Source organism: Marmota marmota, unplaced genomic scaffold (assembly GCF_001458135.2).
Source record: "Marmota marmota marmota unplaced genomic scaffold, marMar, whole genome shotgun sequence".
NCBI classification, from domain to species: Eukaryota; Metazoa; Chordata; class Mammalia; order Rodentia; family Sciuridae; genus Marmota; species Marmota marmota.
In genome coordinates, this window is record NW_026000057.1 from 24246792 (window position 1) to 24267910 (window position 21119).

Sequence of the window (21119 nt, forward strand, 5' to 3'; positions counted from 1 at the left end):
CTTTTTATTTCTACAAAAGAGTACATATGCATTTAGCAACCAGAGCATAAAGCCCACAGGGTGACTTTAGCAGTAGAGTTTTCAACATAGACATGAAAGTTTGCAGAGAAAGCAATATGGGAAAAATAATAATTAGGCAAGATCTCAAAATTAATGCTTATATAAATTATTTGGAACAAGCTGACAGATAATAAAATTTCAAGGAACAAATAAATTTGGAAATGAAAATCAGTGTATGACTTGGAATCAGCTCAGAGTAGTAGTGACAATGGATGGAGTAGAAGATTGAGGGTATTTATGAATTATAGAAAATGAATTTTAAGTAATGAAGGGGAGAGGGTTCAACCTGTAAACATAGCAATTGGGAAGAGTGGCCCATAAAGCTTTATGGCTTTAGCATGAATTCTGGTGGAAAGAAATATAGGAGACCATGTTAATCTAATTTTTACTATGTGAAAATGTAACGGCTTTTTAAATTGTTGGCTGAACAATTCAAGGTGATGCTTTGCTTCATCAATATAAGCACTCTGTTGTGGTCTTTCTGGAAAATTGAGCTACTAATTTGTTAAGTGCTGGTGACCTTTATGCAAAACAAATTTTAGGTAGAGCATCTATCTAATAAACCTGAAATCAGTCTCTTAGAAGGCTGTATATGGCAAGGGACGCATTATATATAAATTTAATTAATAATGATAATGATTATATTTGTTGTTTTTTTAATTGGTATTTCTGAGAATCATTTTGGTTTAGTTTTGGTCAGAAAAAAAAAGTTTTCTGAATAGTTTATATTTGTTTACTACTGAATTATATTTTCTTATTATTCTTCAATTGTATAATGCCAAATAGGGAGTTCATGAAATGAGAAAACAAAGATAGAGAGAAGAAAACCATATGTTTCTTTCCTTCATGATAACCACCAAGGAGACATTATAAGCTTTGTTTAATTTTATGTACCAGTGAATTTCTAGTAAGTTTTAAAAGTGTATTATGTGTTTTATTTGGCAGTTGACCCTTGGTAAAGGTTGATTGCTTTAGTGTGGCTCAGGAAGGAAGACACTTATCTTACATGATAGACTCAAGGAAAATGAAATATTAAAATAGTGTATTTAATCTGGGGAGTAGTATACCTAACACTGATATGTGAAGGACTTATTTATCTTTATCAAAGCCCACGGAGAGGCAATTCCTAGCCCATTCTATATGACTGTGTGAAATTGCTTCTGAGCCCTAGCACCCAATAGTTGGCCTCCAATGGGAACATAACATGCATCATAGACAGAAATATTGTCAGACTCATTGGCTACTGATCAGCTGATGACCTAGGAACAAAAGTCTCTTTCTAGCTTAATGTTCTTATTAATTGCTCCCTTTAATTAATGGTCACTCTTTGCAGATAAGTAGTAATATCTTTTGCACAATACTCAGTATAATTATATAAAGTGATTTATGTCATCAAGTAATTTGTAACAATCTGTTGGCTTATATATACTCTAAATATCACTGAATAAGAGCTTTGAGAAATGTTAACTGCTGAAGTACAGAAGTAAAAATTAAAGAGCTCTTATCTTGTGGTAGCCCAAAAGATATATAAAAGCGAAGGAGAGCCTAATTAGAAAAACATTCATAGTAAAACTGAGACCATTATTAAATGAAAACAACAGAGAAAATAGCAAAACTGATAGCACACTTTCCTAGCATTAGTATAAATTTTGTAATATCTGATTCTAAACTGTATGATACAGATTAATTCTTCAAGAGATGATTGAAATACAATGGGTGAAAATTTGATGATCAATTAATCTGTCAAAATCTTTCAAGTTTATAAACAGATGTACTTTTCTTTTAATGTGTTGACAGAATTCTTGAACTCAATTCTGCAGTAGCTATATGAATTTCACCTTCATTTGTCAGGCACTGTGGAAGCTATCCATTTTCCAAATTTTTCTAAATAATTAATGATATCATGAACAGAAAACCATTGTCATTACATTTATATGAGTTATAAAGATTAAAACATTATAAATTCATATGCATTATTCTTGTGAATACTATTTTTTTTTCTGATATTACTATATTTGGGAACTTTTAATTATATAATCACTTTTTCTAAATACAGTTTGATAAGAGGGATCTTACTTACCTTATTAGAGGAATTATTTCTAACTTTAAGTAAGGATTATTCTAATCTGGTAATATATACAAAAACAGAAAAAAAAATATTTACTGCCAGAATTAAATCTAAATTATCATAGAACCAAAGAACATTCATGTAATAAAGTTGCTTTTTCTCTTCTATAGAGATACTTCTGAAAACCCAATTTTAACTCATTATTTCTGTATGAAAGAGGCTTGCTTTTCAATAGTGAATTCTTCAATATGTTCCTGTAACAAAGAAGTACCTTTTCAAATATTTTTAGATTATAGCTGTTTTATTATAAGCATCATCCCTGAAATATGAAATTAATTAATTTTTTAAATAATGGAAGAAAAGTCTATTGTAGTATATGTATCTTCTAAAATATTTCTTCCATCATAGCAAAACTCCTGATTATTATGACTTTAATTTTAGGCCACTCTAATTTTAGTTTGCCTAACACTGTTGTGGTTATACCCGAGAAGATTCCAAGACCTAGGGATACCTGAATAGTTGATCCTGATAATATACTATTACATTGCCTTACTATTTAATATTCAAAAGAAGAAAATATGACATTTTTATTTGCAGTGCTGGTGATGAAAACCAGGATCTCACACAAGTTAAGTAAGCCCTACCTATGAGCTACACCCCCACCCTGAAAACCTCTTATATAGGAATTCAAAGCATATAGCTTTAATATTAATTACTAATACCTCCATTCTTTAAACAGTCATCAGTTGATCATCTCTTTTTGAAAATATGTTAGCTCCATGAAAAGTTTACTCTTTGTCCTCAAGGAAATCAATTTGTACTTAAAGATTCAGGCTTATAATATATTATACATATGGAGGTTTATCATTGTCAAAATAAGAGAGACAGCACATGTTTGGAAAAAAAAAAAAACCTGAGACACTCACTCTATCTAGGAAAATCAAGGATGTCCTTACAGAGAAGATGTGAAGTTTGAGAGGGGCAAGATTTTAGTATCTAAGAGGAAAGAAAAGAGAGATTTCTGGGCTGGGAGATGTGAAAGTAACACTCAGGGTGTGTTAAGAAATTTAGGGCCATTCTAACATATGGTCAATATGTGGAAATGCTCATTTCAGATTTTTCAGGAAGAACAATGATGACCAGGCTTCAGCAAATAGGATTCTTCCTGTGGCCAGTGGTTTTAGCACAAGGCTACCTGTTCAGGCGTCATCAGAATCACATGTGAATACTTTAAAATTGCAGATTCCTGCATGTTTCCCATCCCCAGAGTACCTGCTAGATAGGTGTGAGATACCAGTAACTTGAATTCATTCATTTTTTTTAATTGATTTTATTTTTTTAAATACATGACAGTGGAATGCATTACAATTCTTATTACACATATAGAGCACAATTTTTCATATCTTTGTATATAAAGTATGTTCACACCAATTCATGTCTTTATACATGTACTTTTTTTTGCATTACAATTCTTATTACACATATATACCACAATATTTCATATCTCGGTTTGCATAAAAAGTATGTTGATTGACACCCAATTCGTGTTTTCATACATGTACTTTAGAAAATTATGTCCATCACATTCCACCATCCTTGCTAATCCCCTGCCCCCTCCTTTTCCCTCCCACCCCTCTTCCATATCTAGAATTCATCTATTCCTCCCATGTTCCACCCCAACCCCACTATGAGTCAGACTCCTTCTATCAGAGAAAACATTTGTCTTTTGTTTTTTGGGGGGGATTGGCTAACTTCACTTAGCATTATCTTCTCTAACTCCATCCATTTACCTGCAGATGCCATGATTTTATTCTCTTTTATTGCTGAGTAAAATTCCATTGTGTATATATACCACATTTTTTTAATCCATTGATCCACTGAAGGGCATCAGGTTGGCTTCACAGTTTAACTATTGTGTATTGTGCTGTTATAAACATTGATGTGGCTGTGTCCCTGTAGTATGCTGTTTTTAAGTCCTTTGGGTATAGTCCAAGGAGAGGGATAGCTGGGTCAAATGGTGGTTCCATTCCCAGATTTCCAGTAGAAATCTCCATACTGCTTTCCATATTGGCTGCACCAATTTGAAGTCCCACCAGCAATGTATGAGTGTACCTTTTCCCACATCCTTGCCTACACTTATTGTTGTTTGTCTTCATAATAGTTGCCATTCTGACTGGAGTGAAAATTCACTCATTTATTTGTAATTGTCTTCATATGATTATGAACTTGGGATGATTGAGAACCATCAAATTTGCCCACAGAGATTCAATTGGGACTATCAAGCATTTGATTCATAATTTCTTTGAGTTAAAATATAATAATCCTGGAAGCTTTGTCTAGAATGAATAGGCAACCAGACATTTTATAAAGACTTGTAGCTGAGAGATAAGGAACTAAGTTTTTGACATTTAAGGCAAAGAGAAATTCCAAAAGTTGGGGGACAGTCTACTTTGTCAGATTCCTAGAATATATCTTTTGTGAATAATTGTTTAGCCAATTTATTTTATACTAGTTTCTTATATAATGAGTATAGTTGAAATAAAGTACAAATACTGCATTTTGAATATTATTCATTGATTTATAAATAATAAAGTTATTCCTTCTCTTTTTTTAGATGTCAGTTTATTGAGTTTATTTTTCTTTCATTATTGCATATATTCATCCACTTAACAAATAATTTTTAAATGTGTACCATTTGCCAACCAGTGCCAAGTATGTAGAGTATCCATTTATAAGAAAAACTTTGTATTTTTTAAAGACCATACATTTAATAAAGGTATTTTTTAAGTTGCTCTCTTTAATTTCATTGCCAAAAATTTAAAAAGGCATTTGTAAATTGTTATCATCTTTTGTGGGGACAATCTAAACTGTATGCATCAAAAATATCTACAGAGCACAAAACATATAGTAGATATTTATTCTGCAAATAGGTAAGTATTACAATGAATGGTTACTGAAGTACTATTTTTTTTTTTGTACTAGGAATTGAACCCAGGGGCATTTAAAGACTGAGCCACATCCCCAGCCATTTTTATTTTATTTTATTTTTTTACTTTGAGACAAAGTCTCACTAAGTTGCTTAGGGTCTCCTTGAGTTGCTTAGAACTTAGCTAAGTTGCAGAGGCTGGCTTTGAACTTGCAGTCTCCCTGCTTCAGCCTCCCAAGCTGCTGGGTTTTCAAGCATGTGCCACCAGTGCCCAACTGAAGTTCTATTTTACTAAATATATTTTGTATTGTTAGGTAACCTCTGTAAAACAAATGCTTAGGCACCATTGAATACCAAGTGTGTGTGTGTGTGTGTTTTTTTTCTTCTCCTTTGTGTGTTATCTTTATTTCTTTGGATATATACCAAAATGTGGGATAGCTGGGTCATATGATAGTTTTACAAGTAACCTCCACACAGTTCTCATAGAGGTTATACTAATTTACCAACAGTGTATAAGAGCTTCATTCTGCTTTAATAAAAAGGATAGATACTATTCAGAATGAATTTCTGATTGTTTGAGTTGAATATTACTGCCGGGAGTTGAGGGTTACCACCAAACATGAACAATGAGCAGCTTCACTATAACCTTCAGATGGTTGTACAGTTAATCAAGAACATCTGAGCATGAAAACAGGTAATGTTCCAGGAATACATTCAGGAAGGAACTGTCAAGACCTCTGCTGGCAGACTAAACATTAGGAGCTATTTTAGTCTAATATTTTAAAATGCTATTAGACCAAGAGGAAAGATTCCCAAAGTTACATTCATCTTTTTGTCAGAGAAGTTTCTTTCCTTCTCCCCCACCAGCTTGCTTTTGAAAGGTTTCCAGTTAGAGGTATCTTCTAGAAACTTCCAAGGAGAAACCTAGTACATAAGAAAAAAAACAAAACAAAACAAAACAAAAAAAAAAAAACCCTCTACCTGAAAGGCAACATAAAAAATTCTTTGGCTAAAGAATGTAAACATGTAGACAACTGACCTGATGGTGTCTGCTGAGCAAGACATTCAACCTGTTCTGAAGACAGAGGGTCCCAAACTGGTGAAGGATCAGTAATTTTAACTGATACATAAAAGCATAAAAGTTGCACATATTAATTGAGTACCTATGATGTTTTGGCACATGTATATGTCATGTATTCAGGTTAAACATGCCTATGTCCTTAAATACTTATCAGTTCTTTATGGAAAAAATTCTGATTCATTTTATCTTGCTTTTTTGAAATATATAGTACACAGTCACTACATATAGTCTACTATGCTAGCACACTAGAACTTCTTATTCTTATCAGAATACAACTTCGTACCCATGGATCAATCGTTTCTCTCCTTTTCCTCCTTAATACTCTGCCCAGGCTTTGGTAACCATCATCCCACTCTTAACTCCTATGAGATCAACTTTTTTTTAGATTTCACATATGACTGAGATCATGTGGCACTTGTCTTTCTGTATCTTGCTTATTTCACTTAATGTAATGATCTTTTCTTCCATCTATGATGTTATAAATGACAAGGTTTCATTTTTATGGCTGAACATTGTATGTGTTCCACATTTTCTTTATCCATTCATATGTTGATAAACATTTCAATTGTTTCAATTTCTTGGCTATACTGACTACTATTGCAGTAAATATAGGATGTGCATATGTCTTTTCAATATATTGATTTATTCTTATTTTTTAAGTATGTACCCAGAAGTAGATTTGCTGTACAGTATGATACTTCTATTTTTAATTTTCTGAGGACCTCCATACTGTTTTCCATAATGACTGCACTAATTTATGTTCCAAACAATAGCAGGCAAAGGTTTCCTTTCCTGTACATCATCTTCAACACTTATCATCTTATGCTATTATGATAATAGTCATTTATACTAAACTATGATGATACATCAATGTGGTTTTGATTCACATTTCTCTGATGATTAGTGATGTTCAGTCTTTTTTCATAAACCTATTGGTCACTTGCATATCTTCCTTTGAGAAATGTCTGCTTGTGTCTCTTGCCCATTTTTTTAATCAAGTATTTGTTTATTAGTGAGTGTTTTGGAGTTCTTTCCATATATTGTATATTTATGTCTCTTAATGTTTAGTTTGCAAACTTTTTTCCCACTCTCTAGGATGTATCTTCACTCTGAAAATTGTTTCCTTTGCTATCCTAAAGCTTGTTAGTTTGCTTTAATCTCATTTGTCTATATTTCCATTTGTTTCCAGTACTTTGGGAGTCTTGTCCAAAAACCTTTGCCCATTCCAACATCCTGAACCATTTCTCCTGTTTTCTTCTGACAGTTTCATTGTATTGGTACTTACATCTAAGTCTAACTCATGTAGAGTAAATTTTGGTAAATGATGAAGATAGAGGTTGAGTTTCATTCTTCTGCAGGTAGATACCCAATTTTCCTAGTATAAGTTATTGAATGGACTATCTTTTCTCCCTGTACACCTTTTGCATTTTTCTCAAAAATCACGTGGCTGTAGACCTGTGGGTGTACGTGTTCCTGGTTATTGGTGTGGTCGATGGTCACTCGGCTACCTCAGTCGCGGGGGGTGGGTAGACACAGTGTCAAATCAACACATGGACACCTAGAGCTGGTGAGAACTGGCAGGTGACAACCTCAGTCAACCTCAAGGCAAGCTCATTTAATGCAGAACTGATTGCAATTGATATAGAATGCATCTTCCAATCATACATAAGAAAGCAGGTTATACAACATCTAGAAACCAATCATCTTATGATTAATGTAGCTGCACTATGAGGAAGCTCTTAATATTGCTTCATGGTGGAAGGCATCTGGAAGGATCATTGTCCCTATGAAAAGGGGGCTTTATGAGTTAGGGGTTTCATGCCCTGAAGCATCGGACTCTCAGTTTCCTGGCCTGGTAGCTTGGCAAGGCTGACCTCAAGCATTGGGGATGTGGTTTCACTGAGGGCTCACTAGAGCACAGCGCCTCCTCCTGCAGGTGTTCCTGTCAGGCCTGTATAAGCATAGGTTTTCCTAGCACTCTGAGCTGCTTGTAGCTACTAGCTGTGAACCGAAAGTTATTCCAACATGTGGGTATACTTCTAGGCTCTTTGTTCTGTTCCATTGGTCTAAATGTCTATTTTCAGTACCCTACTGTTTTGATTACTGCAGCTTTGTAATTGAAGTTAGGTAGTGCAATACCTGTTGCTTTGTTTTGTGTACTAGAGATTGTTTTGGCTATTTGGGGTTTTTGTGGTTTCATACAAATTTTAGCATTGCTTATTCTAGTAATATGAAGAATGTCATTGGTATTTTCATATTATAAAAAGCTATAGACGTTATAGACATTTTGACAGACATTTTAACAATTCTTAAATGTTAATATCTTCCATCAAGGTTTTGTAATTTTAATTATAGACATCTTTTATCTCTTCATTTAAATTTATTCTTAGATATTTTTTGTAGCTTTTATAATTGTAATTGGTATTACTTTCTAATTTCTATTTGAGATAGTCCTCTGAGGATGCATAGCAATGTTACTCTTATGTATATGTTGATTTTATATCTGGCAACTTTGCTTAGTTCACTATCTTATAGTTTTTCTTCTGGATTCTTTGGGACTTTCTGTATATAAGATCATGTCATCTGCAAACAGTGACAAATTGACTTCTCTTTTTTAATTAGGATGGCTGGCATTTCTTTCTTGCCTGATTACTCTGTTTAGACCATCAGTCCTATCTTGGATGTAAATGATGAAAATGGGCATTCCTGTCTTATTCCACATCTTAGTTAAACAGCTTTCAGGTGTTCTCCATTCAGTATAATGTTAGCTGTAGATTTGTTATATATGGTCTTTATTATGTTGAGGTTTTTTCCTCGTGAACCTAATTTGTTCAGTCTTTTTATCATGAAGTGATATTGAATTTTATCTATTGCCTTTTCTGCAACCATGGGATGATCATGCAGTTTTGTCCTTCATTCTGTTGTTGTGGTGTATCATGTCTTTGTATTTGCATATGTTAAACCCTCCTTACATCCTGGTTTGATTTCCATTTGATCACAGTAAATAATCATGTACTTTGGGGTTCAGTTTGCTATGTTCATCAAAATTATTGGCCTGAAATTTTCTGTTTGTTGTTAATGTGTCCCTATCTGGCTTTGGTTTCAGAGTAATGCTGGTTTTATGCAATGTGTTTAGAAAAAAATAGGTATTTTATTTTATTTTTGGAATAATTTAAGAGGAACTAATACAAGTTTCTCTTTAAATGTTTGGTAGATGTCAGTGGTGAAGTCTTTTGGTCTTTTGATGGAAGATTTTCTTATGCATTCAATCTCATTACTTGTTATTGGTTTCTTCAAGTTTTCTATTTTTTTAAATGATTCAGTCTTGGTGAGGTATATATTATTGGAATTTGTTTATTTATTCTAGATTATCAAATTTGTTATTATATTATTTTTCATAATAATCTCTGAAAATCCTTTGTAATTCTTTGGCATCTAGTTGTAATGACTCCCTTTGCATCTCTTATTTTATTTATTTGAGTCTTCTCTTTTTTTTTTTCCAGTCTGGCTTAAGGTTTGTTAACATTGCTTATGTTTTACAAGGACCAAGTCTGTCTTTCATTGATATTTTATATTGGTTTTTTACCTTTCACTTATTTCTGCTCTGACTTTGATTATTTCTTTCCTAATTTTGAGGATAATTTTTTTTGTTGTTTTTCTAGTTCCTTGAGATACAGCAATAGACTGATATTTTAGCCCTTTCTCATTTTTGATGTAGGTGTTGATTGCTATAAACTTTTCTCTTAGTACAGCTATTTCCATATCCCATAGCTTTTGGTATGTTTTTTCTCCTTTTCCATTTGATTCAAGAAATTTTAGAATTGTCATCTTGATGTTATCTTCTATCCATTGATTATTCAAAAATATTTAATATCTGTGTATTTATAGCTTGTGTATTTATATATTTATATTTGTGTATTTATAGTTACTTTGGCATTAATCTCTAATTTTATTACATTAATGTCAAAAGATACTCTCTTAGATTTTAATTTTGAAATGTAGTCAGTCTTGTTTTTGGGCTTTCCATTCATTTTCTGGGAGAATTTTCAATATGTTGATGAGAATAATTTATATTCTGTAGCTATTGGATGGAATGGTGGATAGTTGTCTCCTAGGTATGTAGGATCCAGAGTGAAATCTGTTCTATTTATTTCTTGACTTCTGTTTTGATGATCTGTCCAGTGCTGAAAGTAGGGTATTAAAGTACACTGCTATTATTATATTAGAATCTATCTGTACCTTTTTGTCTACTAATGTTTGCCTTATGTATTTGGATGCTTTGATGTTTGGAATATGGAGATATATATATGTGTGTGTGTGTGTCTGTATGCATATACACCAAATATATGTATTCATATATATTATATATAATTTTATTTCCTCTTACTGAATTGATCCCAATTTAATCATCCTTATATAATGACTTTTTTTAAGATGCCAAATTTTATAAGCATATTTTAGATCATATATTCTATTGGTGAAATGGTAAGAGTAACCTTTTTTTCACAAATAGTGAAAAACATTATTTATCTCTTTTTATGTTGGTTATGTGTTTACCATACTACTGCTAAAAGTAAAACATGTTCTTAGGGAAGATTCATTTGGTCTCTACATGATGTTTCCTTAGCTTTTGCAAAGGAAAACTAGGAATCATTTTACATTTCTACAAGGATGTATAAGTTTTAGGTTTATAAAAGAAAAGGATATAATGCATATGGTGCTTGTCTATTCAAGAAGCCAAATGAATATATGCCCTCAAATTTAAAAATTTTAAAAAATGTGTATAAGAGAGAAACTGAGATATGAAATTTAAAACATCATTTTGGAATCTCAGTGCAACATACCATGTATAAAATTCATGTCCCATATGTCCTCATGGTAATTGCTGTACATTGTACTTACATGGGTAGTGGTTTGATATGTACGAAATGGATGTGTGTCATTGTAAATGTAACTCATTCTCAGAAATAGAGTGTTATTAACTTATTTACAAATAAGCAAATATTTTTTATGTCAATAAAGTAAATATTTTAATTTATAATATATTAAAATATTTCTGCATCTTAAAAATTTATGAATATTTTGAGTCATATTTCAGCTTGACACTATTTCTTCTTCGGTTCTGGGGTCCTTGAATTTAAGAGATATTACAAACTCCTATATAACTATGTGTTTAGAATTATGATTCCTTAGACTTTGAAACTTTTATAAAAGTAGTAAATCCTTCCTCCAAAAAACTGCATAATGTGCATTCAAACAAAAATTTACACACAATTTGTTGGGAATCATAGTCTGACAGTATGTTCCTTATGACTTCCATTTGGCATCTAGAATAAAAAACCTATGGAAAGAGGGAAGATGTGTTTTATTCCCTAGTATATAATACAACATTGATCCTAACTTTGATTTTTTGAAAAAAAAATTGTGGCCTTTGACTTCATATTATTACAACCAGAGATGTGAAAAATTATGCTGTATATGTGTAATATGAAATATAGTGCATTCTGCTGTCATATATAACAAATTAGAATAAAATTTTTTAAAAGACTCCATATTGACAGCAAATAATCATCAATATCAATAAAATATATACACCCAGATTTTTAAATGTGCATATGTCTTCATTAATTTCAAAGCAAAACAATATTCATCCTGAGAATATGTGAACATTTTTTGGGTTCTTTATAAGAAAAGTTCTCTATAAAACCAAGTTTGAAACATATCACAGGATTTACTACTTTATCTGCTAATTTTTGGTTCTAGGAGCAAAATCATCTGGAAAATAACTTGGGAAATTGACCTTTCTGGTGCAGGGGAAATAACAAGATAAGGAATTAGAAGCACTCTGATTACTAATTATTTTTATTATTACTTTTGTTTGTTTGTTTTGAATAACCACATATTTCAGACCCTAATATATTCACCCTCATGTCACACATGTCTAAAAGACTACAGTAAAGGCAACTTTCATCTGTATTCCCTCTCTTTTATATTTCATTTTCATGCTTCTAGGACTCATTTCCACCGTGAACTTGTCCTGGATTAACCCCATTCTCATAAGTGTTCTTTTTCTCCAGAATTAGGTTGTGTTGATATGGGCATGTAATCCCTAGCAAAATTGCAACACTTGAAAAGAAGGATCTTGCTTTCATTACAGTGTTTGACACAATTTTGGACACATAGTGGATATTTATTCAAAAAATGAATAACTTACTGATTGAGAGAGAGAATTCTCTGAATAGAAAAACAGTGAAAAGCAGAATAAAGAATTGTTTTATTAAAAAATCACTCAATATCCCACAGACAATAAAGTGAATTAATTCAAATTTTAATTAAGGAAATTTCTCCCCCCACTAAAATAATTATCTTTATTTATCCAAACTTTCATTAGAATTTGGTGGTGTGTTATGCGTATGAGTACAAATTATTTTTTCAAATTATCATTAGCTAATCTACTTTTTTACTATCATATGGATATGAATTAAATAATTTTCTAAACACAGAGCAAGTAGGTATTTACAGACGTATCTCTGGCTTCTGTTAGGATCCAAATATGTTTTGAGTTTTCTTTTCATGTTACACTAAATTATCATGAATACTTATTAATATAAATAAGGTTAAAAAATAAATAATATTCCCTATGTTAAAAAGTTAGGACTTGTTGTAGATTATTCATGGAAATTCTTACTAAATAGTCTTTTGGTAAAATACTCAGTAATTCTTTTCATAACTGTTTGTATACTTCATAAAAGTATCCATTTTCTTTTTTATACTGTCTTAACATTTAAAAAATAAACATATATTTATATTTTTTTCAAATGTCACTTCACTTTCTTTGGAAATGTAATTCATCATTTTATTCTAAGTTGATTATTTTGAAGAATGAAAGGTATATTTCTGCATTTTAAGATGATATGACACTTAATTTTTAGAACCTTTTAATGCAAAGGTTGACTGTTTTTTACTGATTGTTTATTTAAAATCCAAATATACCTTTTATTTAAAATTACAAGAGTATCCTTAAAAACTCTCTACATACTAACCAAAGGTCTACTAGCATAGTGTACATAGTGTACATTAACAGCATAGACATATAAGTTGTAGAATCCCCATATAGTAGAATATCATGAATCAATGAAAATGAATCACAACTGTCTATAATGTAGATGAATTTTATTGACATAACACTGAGGAAAGAAAACAAACAGAGAGAAATGAATTTTATTATTCTATTTGAAAAAATTAAAACTCACAAAACTAAAACTAACCTATAGTGTTAGCTATTAGGACAGTGGTTTCCTGGGGGACCAAAGTAACTGGAGGGAAACACAAAGAAGCCACTGGCATGCTGGTAATTATTTTTTAATCTGGGACATTGGTTATTTAGGTATATTTATTTTGTGGAAATATTGTTAAGCTTCAACAATACGAATTTTTTATTTTATGACTTAAAAACATAGCAAAAAAAGCTCAGAAAAATTTATAGGTGGGTGGTCCCTTTAAAATTATCTAGATTTTTAAAAAATATTGCTTTCATTGGAATTTTTTAAAGTTGCAAAACATCTGATGCTCACATCAGATTTATACAAATATGAAAATTCAAGTAATTATTATTAATATAATATTTTATTATAAATCAGTCAAAAATAATCAATTCATTTCATGCAAATGCTTTAGAGTACTGATTTCTGTTCTGCCATCTTTGGCTTTTTGTTTTTGTTACCTGCTATAAAAGCCCACAAAAACAACAACAAAATAATGACAAAAAAACATATTAGGAAAAATATCCTAAGGCATAACTGGGGAGTAAATACGTTATACATACTCCTTTGACAGCATAAAAATAGTGCATGATCTGTAATTATGAGAGCCACTTGGCTATTTGCCAATGAAGCAGTTAATGAGCACTTCTGCTGTAGCATTAAAGAGATGGCAACACTAAAATGAAGTGATTCAACCACTAGAGATTACCCGCTGACTTGAATGTTAGTGTATTAAAAAAAAAAAAAAAGAGTCACAATTTCTAAAATCCAAGGTGGGCTTGTTGAAAGTAAAGAACCTGCTTTTGATAGGTTTTAAAGAATTCATCTTCCAAAACACTGCTGTATGGTCAAGCCTTTGAGCACTGAATCTGGAAGATAGATATGTCCATGCCATGCTGCTGTATGAACACATACTTTCCTCCATACAGTCATTGCAATACAGCCTGGAGAAAGAAAACCTAGCATGAAAAAGTATGCCATCTCTCCAAACCATGCATCTCTGAGATTCAAAAGAATCTCAAACTCTCTGCACCCACCCTCCTTGCTAACCCTTCTTTTAATACTGTGCATCATTATTGTAAAGCAAATTTGTCTCTAAGAACATGGCTCTGAAATAAGTTTCTTTGTTGCAACTTCATCACATTAGTGTGAAAGCTTCTAACTAAATATGACCTTCCAAACTGTGTTGCTGTTTCTGAGCTGCTTTACTTATTTCCTTTCTCCTGTACCTGAGATCTATCATTTAGAACAGTCTTTCCCTAACATGTGAGAAGCCCTCTTTATCAGGCAGCTGTCATGCAAATCTTTTTTAAATCAATTTTTTATTTGTTTTAATTAGTTATGCATGACAGTAGAATACATTTATGCACTTTAATGTATCATATATAGATGGAATATAATTTCTAATTTTTCTGAGTGTACATGTATATGTGGTCGTGTAGTCACATATATATAATGTGCAATAATATATAATATGTAATAATGTCTATTTCATTCTTCTATCTTTCCTATCCCTGCATCCCCACCCTTTCCATCCCATCACTTCCTTCTACCTAATATAAGGTAACACTATTCTTCTCTAGTGCCCCACCCTTATTGTGAATTAGCATCTGCATATTAGAGAAAACATTCGGCCTTTGGTTTTGTGGGATTGGCTTATTTCACTTAGCATGATATTCACCAACTCCATCCATTTACTGGCAAATGCCATAATTTCACTCTTTTTTAAAGCTGAGAAATATTCCATTGAGTATATATACCACATTTTCTTTATCCATTCATCTATTGGGGCGTGCCTAGGTTGGCTTCATAGTTTAGCTATTGTGAATTGAGCTGCTATAAACATTGACATGGCTGCATTACTGTAGTATGCTGATTTTAAGTCCTTTGGGTGTAAACCAAGGAGTGGGATAGCTGGGTCAACTGGTGGTTCCATTCCAAGTTTTCTGAGGAATTTCTATAGTACTTACCATAGTGGTTACACCAATTTGCAGTCCCACCAGTAATGGTTGAATGTACCATTTTCCCCACATCCTGGACAACATTTATTGTTTAATCTACTCTTGATGATTGCCATTCTGATAGGATTCAGATGAAATCTTAGTGTAGCTTTGATTTGCATTTCTGTAATTGATAGAGATGTTGAACACTTTTTCATATATTTGTTGATCAATTGTATTTCTTCTGTGAAGTGTCTGCTCAGTTCCTTAGCCCATTGATTGATTGATTGATTGATTTTTTTTGGCGGGGTATTAAATTTGTTGAGTTCTTATCCTAGAGATTAATGCATTATCAGAGAGGCATGTGGTAAAGATTTTCTCCCAATCTATAGGCTCTCTCCCCATGTTATTGTTTTTTTTTTCTGAGAAGAAGCTTTTTAATTTGAATTTATCCCATTTATTGATTTTTGATTTTACTTCTTGTGCTTTAGGAGTCTTGTTAAGGAAGTCAGATCCTAGGCCGACGTGGTGAAGATTTGAGCCTATTTTTTCTTCTTTTAGTGACAGGGTCTCTGTTCTAGTGACTAAGTCTTTGATCCACTTTCAGGTGATTTTTGCACAGTTTGAGAGATAGGGTATAATTTCATTTTGCTACATATGGATTTCCAGTTTTACCAGCACCATTTGTTGAATAGGCTATCTTTTCTCCAGTGAGTACTTTTGGCACTTTTTTCTAGTATGACATAACTGTATTTATGTGGGTTTGTCTCTGTGTCCTCTGTTCTGTACAATTGGTCTACAAGTTTATTTGCCAATACCATGCAGTTTTTGTTACTATAGCTCAGAAATATAGTTTAAGGTCCGGTATTGTGATGCATCCTGCTTCACTTTTCTTGCTAAGGATTGCTTTAGCTATTCTGGCTTTCTTATTTTTCCAAATAAATTTAATTATTGCATTTTCTATATCTATGAAGAATGTCATAGAGATTTTAATAGGAATTGCATTAAATCTGTATAACACTTTTGGTAGTATGGCCATTTTGACAATATTAATTCTTCCTATCCAGGAGCATGGCCGATCTTTCCATCTTCTGAGGTTTTCTTCAATTTCTTTCTTTAGTGTTCTGTAGTTTTTATTGAAGAGGTCTTTCACCTCTTTTGTTAGATTGATTCCCAGGTTTTCTTTTCTTTTTATCTTTTTGAGGCAATTGTGAATGGGATAGTTTTCCTAATTTCTCTTTGAGTGGATTCATTGCTGATGTATAAGAATGCATTTGATTTATGGGTGTTGATTTTATATCTTTATACTTTTCTGAATTCATTTATTATTTCTAGAAGTTTTCTGGTGGAATTATTTGGAGCTTCAAGATATAGAATCATATCATCTGCAAATAGTGATAGTTTGAATTCTTCTTTACCTATTTGTATCCTTTTAATTTCTTTCTTTTGTTTAATTGCTCTCACTAGAGTTTCAAAGACGACGTTGAATAGAAGTGGTGAAATAGGACATCCTTGTCTTGTTCCAGTTTTTAGAGAGAATGCTTTCAATTTTTCTCCATTTAGAATGATGCTGGCCTTGGGGTTAGCATATATAGCTTTTACAATGTTGAGGTATGTTCCTACTGTCCATAGTTTTTCTAGTGTTTTGAACATGAAGGGGTGCTGTATTTTGTCAAATGCCTTTTCTGCATCTATTGAGATGATCATATAATTCTTGTTTTTAAGTCTATTTTATATGATGAAATACATTTATTGATTTCTGTATATTGAACCAACCCTGCGTTTCTGGGATGAAACCTACATGATCATGGTGCACTATCTTTTTAATATGTTTTTGTATGCTACTTGCCAGAATTTTATTGAGAATTTTTGCATCTATGTTCATCAGGGATATTGGTCTGAAGTTTTCTTTCCTTGATATGTCTTTGTCTGGTTTAGGTATCACAGTGATATCAGCCTTGTAGAATGGGTTTGGAAGAGTTCCCTTCTTTTCTATTTCATGGAATACTTTGAGGAGTATTGGTGTTAATTCCTCTTTGAAAGTTTTGTAGGAATCAATCTGGTCCTGGGCTTTTCTTGATTGGTAGGCCTTTAATGGTGTTTCTATTTAATTACTTGAAATTTATCTGTTTAAATTATGTATGACTACTCATTCAGTTTAGGTAGGTCATATATCTCTACAAATTTGTCAATGTTTTTGATATTTTCTATTTTATTGGATTATACATTTTCAAAATAGTTTCTAATCATGTTCTGTATTTCAGACATGTCCATTGTGATATTTCCTTCTTCATCTTGTATTTTAGTAATTTGAGTTTTCTCTCTTTTTCTCTTTGTTAGCATGTCCAGGGGTTTATCTATTTTATTTATTTTTTCAAAGAACCAATTTTTATTTTGTCAGTTTTCTCAATTGTTTCAATTTCATTGATTTCAGCTCTGATTTTAATTATTTCCTGTCTTCTGATTTTGGTATTGATTTGTTTTTCTTTTTCTAGGGCTTTGAGATGAGTGTTAGGTCACTTATTTGTTGACTTTTTATTCTTTTCATGAATGTGCTCAATGCAATAAACTTTTCTCCTAGTACTGCCTTCATAGTGGCCCAGAGATTTTGATATGTTGTATCATAGTTTTCATTCTCATTTACCTCTAAGAATTTTTTTTAAATTTCATCCTTGATTCTTCTACTTTCCATTCATCATTCAATAGTGTATTATTTAGTCTCTATTTGTTATAGTAGCTTCTATTTTTTATTTTATCATTGATTTCAAATTTTATTCCATGTGGTCTGATAGAATACAGGGTATTATCTCTGATTTTTTGTATGTACTTAAAGTTGCTTTGTGGCATAAGATATGATCTGTTTTAGAGAAGGAGCCATGTGCTGCTGAGAAGAAAGTATATTTGCTCAATAATGGATGAAATATTCTTTATATGTCTCTTAAGTCTACATTATTGATTGTATTATTTAGTTCTATAGTTTCCTTATTTAATTTTTGTTTGGAAGATCTGTCCAGTAGTGAGAGAGGTGTATTAAAGTCACCCAGTATTATTGTATTGTGGTCTGTTTGACTCTTGAAGTTGATAAGGGTTTGTTTGATGCACATAGATGTTCCATTATTTGGGGCATAAATATTTATAACTGTTTTGTCCTTATTTATACTTCCCTTAAGAACTATGAATGTCCTTCTTTTTCTCTTCTGATTAACTTTGGTTTGAAATCTACTTTATCTGAGATCTGAATGGAAACCCCTGCTTCTTTACACAATTCATATGAGTGTTAAGTTTTTTTCCCATATTTTCACCTTCAGTCTGTGAATGTCTTTGCCCATGTGGTTAATCTCTTGAAGACAGTATATTGTTCGGTCTTGCTTTTTAATCCAATTTGTCAATCCTTGTCTTTTGATTGACAAGATTAGGGCATTAACATTCAAGGTTATTATTGAGATATGATTTATATTCCCTGTCATTTTGATTTATTTCTTGTTTTCAATTTGTCTTAGTTTCTCATTGGTTGAATGAAACTTTAGTGTAGATCTTCCCTTTCCTGGTTTTCAGTTTTTTTTTTTTTTCCACCTTATTCCCATGGAATATTTTGTTGAGAATGTTCTGTAGTATAGGCTTTCTGGTTGTGAATTCTTTTAATTTTTGTTTATCATGGGATGTTTTAATTATATTTTTAAATCTGAAATTTAATTTTGCTTGATATAAAATTCTTGGTTGGCATCCAGTTTCTTTCAGACCTCTAAAAATATTATTCCATGACTCCTAGCTTTGAGGGTCTGGGTTGAGAAATCACTTGAGGTCTGAATTAGTTTTCCCCTATATATAACTGGATTTTTTGGTCTACAGCCTGTAAGATTTTATCTTTATTCTCTGTGTTAGTCATTCTCAATATAATGTGTCTTGTTGTGGGTTTGCTGTAATTATGTGCATTTGGGATCCTGTAAGCCTCTTGTATTTGATTATCCATTTCATTCTCCAGGCTTGAGAAATTTTCTGCTATTATATCATTGAAAAGATTGTGCATTCCTTTGGTTTGTGTCTCTGCTCCTTAATCTATTCTGATAACTCTTACATTTGGTCTTTTCATGTTATCCCATAATTCTTGGATATTCTGTTTATGGTTACTTATCATCTTCTCTGCATGGTCAACTCTACACTTGAGATTATATATTTTGTCTTCAATGTCTGAGGTTTTGTCCTCCAAGTGGTCTAGTCTGTTGGTGATGCTTTCTATTGAATTTACAATTTGGTTTACTGATTCCTTCATTTTGAGGATTTCTGCTTGGTGTTTTTTCATGATGTGTCTTTATTGAAGTGATCTTCCACTTCCTGTATTTTTTCTTTGATTTTACCCTTTATACTATCCTTTACTTCACATATCAATTTAACTATGTACAATCTGAACTCCTTCTTGGGGACATTTCTTCTACTGTGTTATTGATGGCTTCTGTTGTTGAAGCATCTTTTGTTTGGAGCATTTTATTTCCCCCCTCCCCTTTTTTTCATGTTGTTAGTGTGTTTTCCAATCTAGAAGTATGGATCTAACACAGCATAAATTCTACCCTATAGACCTATAGTGTCCCTGAAGGTTTCCAGTGCTTCACCTTTAATGGTGAGACCAATATCTACAGCACCCACTGTACACAATATGTATTCTTAAACCTAATAGCTCTCTGTAAGGTGTCTACTAATTTCTCGTATTAAACCAAAATGATGAGTTCAATAACTATCTATAGTACAAACAGAAAATTTGTTAAAATGGTTTGTAATTTCAAATGGTGGATGAGAGAACAGAGGTAGTGTAGTATGTGATATTTGCAGGAGAGGAAGACAGAAGCTGGAAGTAAAAATTCACAAGAGTAGAAGAGGAGCAGATAGAAACCGCCTGTTGGTTGGAGAAAAAATGAAAAGAAAATAGACAAGAGAGAGGATGAATACAAACAAAGAGAAAAAAATTAAAGACGTAAGAATACAAAAAATTGCAAAGCATCATTCGTATATCATTATCCTCCACACGCTGATGCATAAAAAAATATCCTATTCCAAATATGGTAGAAAGATTAGCTAATCGAAATAAGTCTTGCTGGAAAGTCAAACTATCTCTGTCAGTGTTCAACAGTTTCTCAGCCCTGTCTCTGACATTTCTCAGATCACCAAACCCAGATCAGCTCTCACAAACCCAGTCTCTATCCCACCTCCATGAACTCAGATACCTCAGGCTCAGCCATGCTGGAGTTCCAAATCTCAATGCTGCTCCTACTTACAGAGAGACCACTGGGGACACTCATGTAAAGGAGAAACCCCGAGATGCAGCATGTGAATTCAGTTTACCAAAGGCACAAAATAAATTACTCTAAAACAAGTGTCTTTCTACAATTTAGGTTAAAGTTTTCTACATCTTACAGTAGCAGAGTCAGTAGAATCCATTTTCACGCAAGGAAATGACCTAAAATTAAAGAGGGACTATGGGTAAAGTTTGATGTATTTTTTAATTCATGCACATAATTTATACTCACCCCTTGCCATGATCCCCTAAGAGGATTCACCAAAGTAAGCTGGATCGGGAGACTTAGGCAGCAAGATCACAAATTCAAGACCAGCATGGGCAAATTAAGAGAGAACCTGTCTCAAAATAAAAAAAATAAAAAGGTCTAGGAACTTAGCCCATTGGTGAGAGCACTTCCAGGTTCAATCCCCATAACACACACACACACACACACACACACACAGAGAGAGAGAGAGAGAGAGAGAGAGAGAGAAAGAGAGAGAGAGAGAGAGA

The 21119-nt window shown here is 32.4% G+C and overlaps 1 protein-coding gene and 1 long non-coding RNA gene across 4 annotated transcripts in view; one reads left to right on the top strand and one right to left on the bottom strand.

The window, feature by feature from the left end:
* Positions 1-21119, top strand: part of Grid2 (glutamate ionotropic receptor delta type subunit 2) — a 1429152-nt gene that overhangs the window by 551418 nt on the left and 856615 nt on the right. The gene's annotated exons all lie outside the window — the stretch shown is intronic.
* Positions 14629-21119, bottom strand: part of LOC125619782 — an 11954-nt gene continuing 5463 nt past the window's right edge. The window contains exon 3 of the long non-coding RNA XR_007351372.1: positions 14629-14656. This is a non-coding gene — a long non-coding RNA (uncharacterized LOC125619782). The remainder of the gene's footprint in view (positions 14657-21119) is intronic.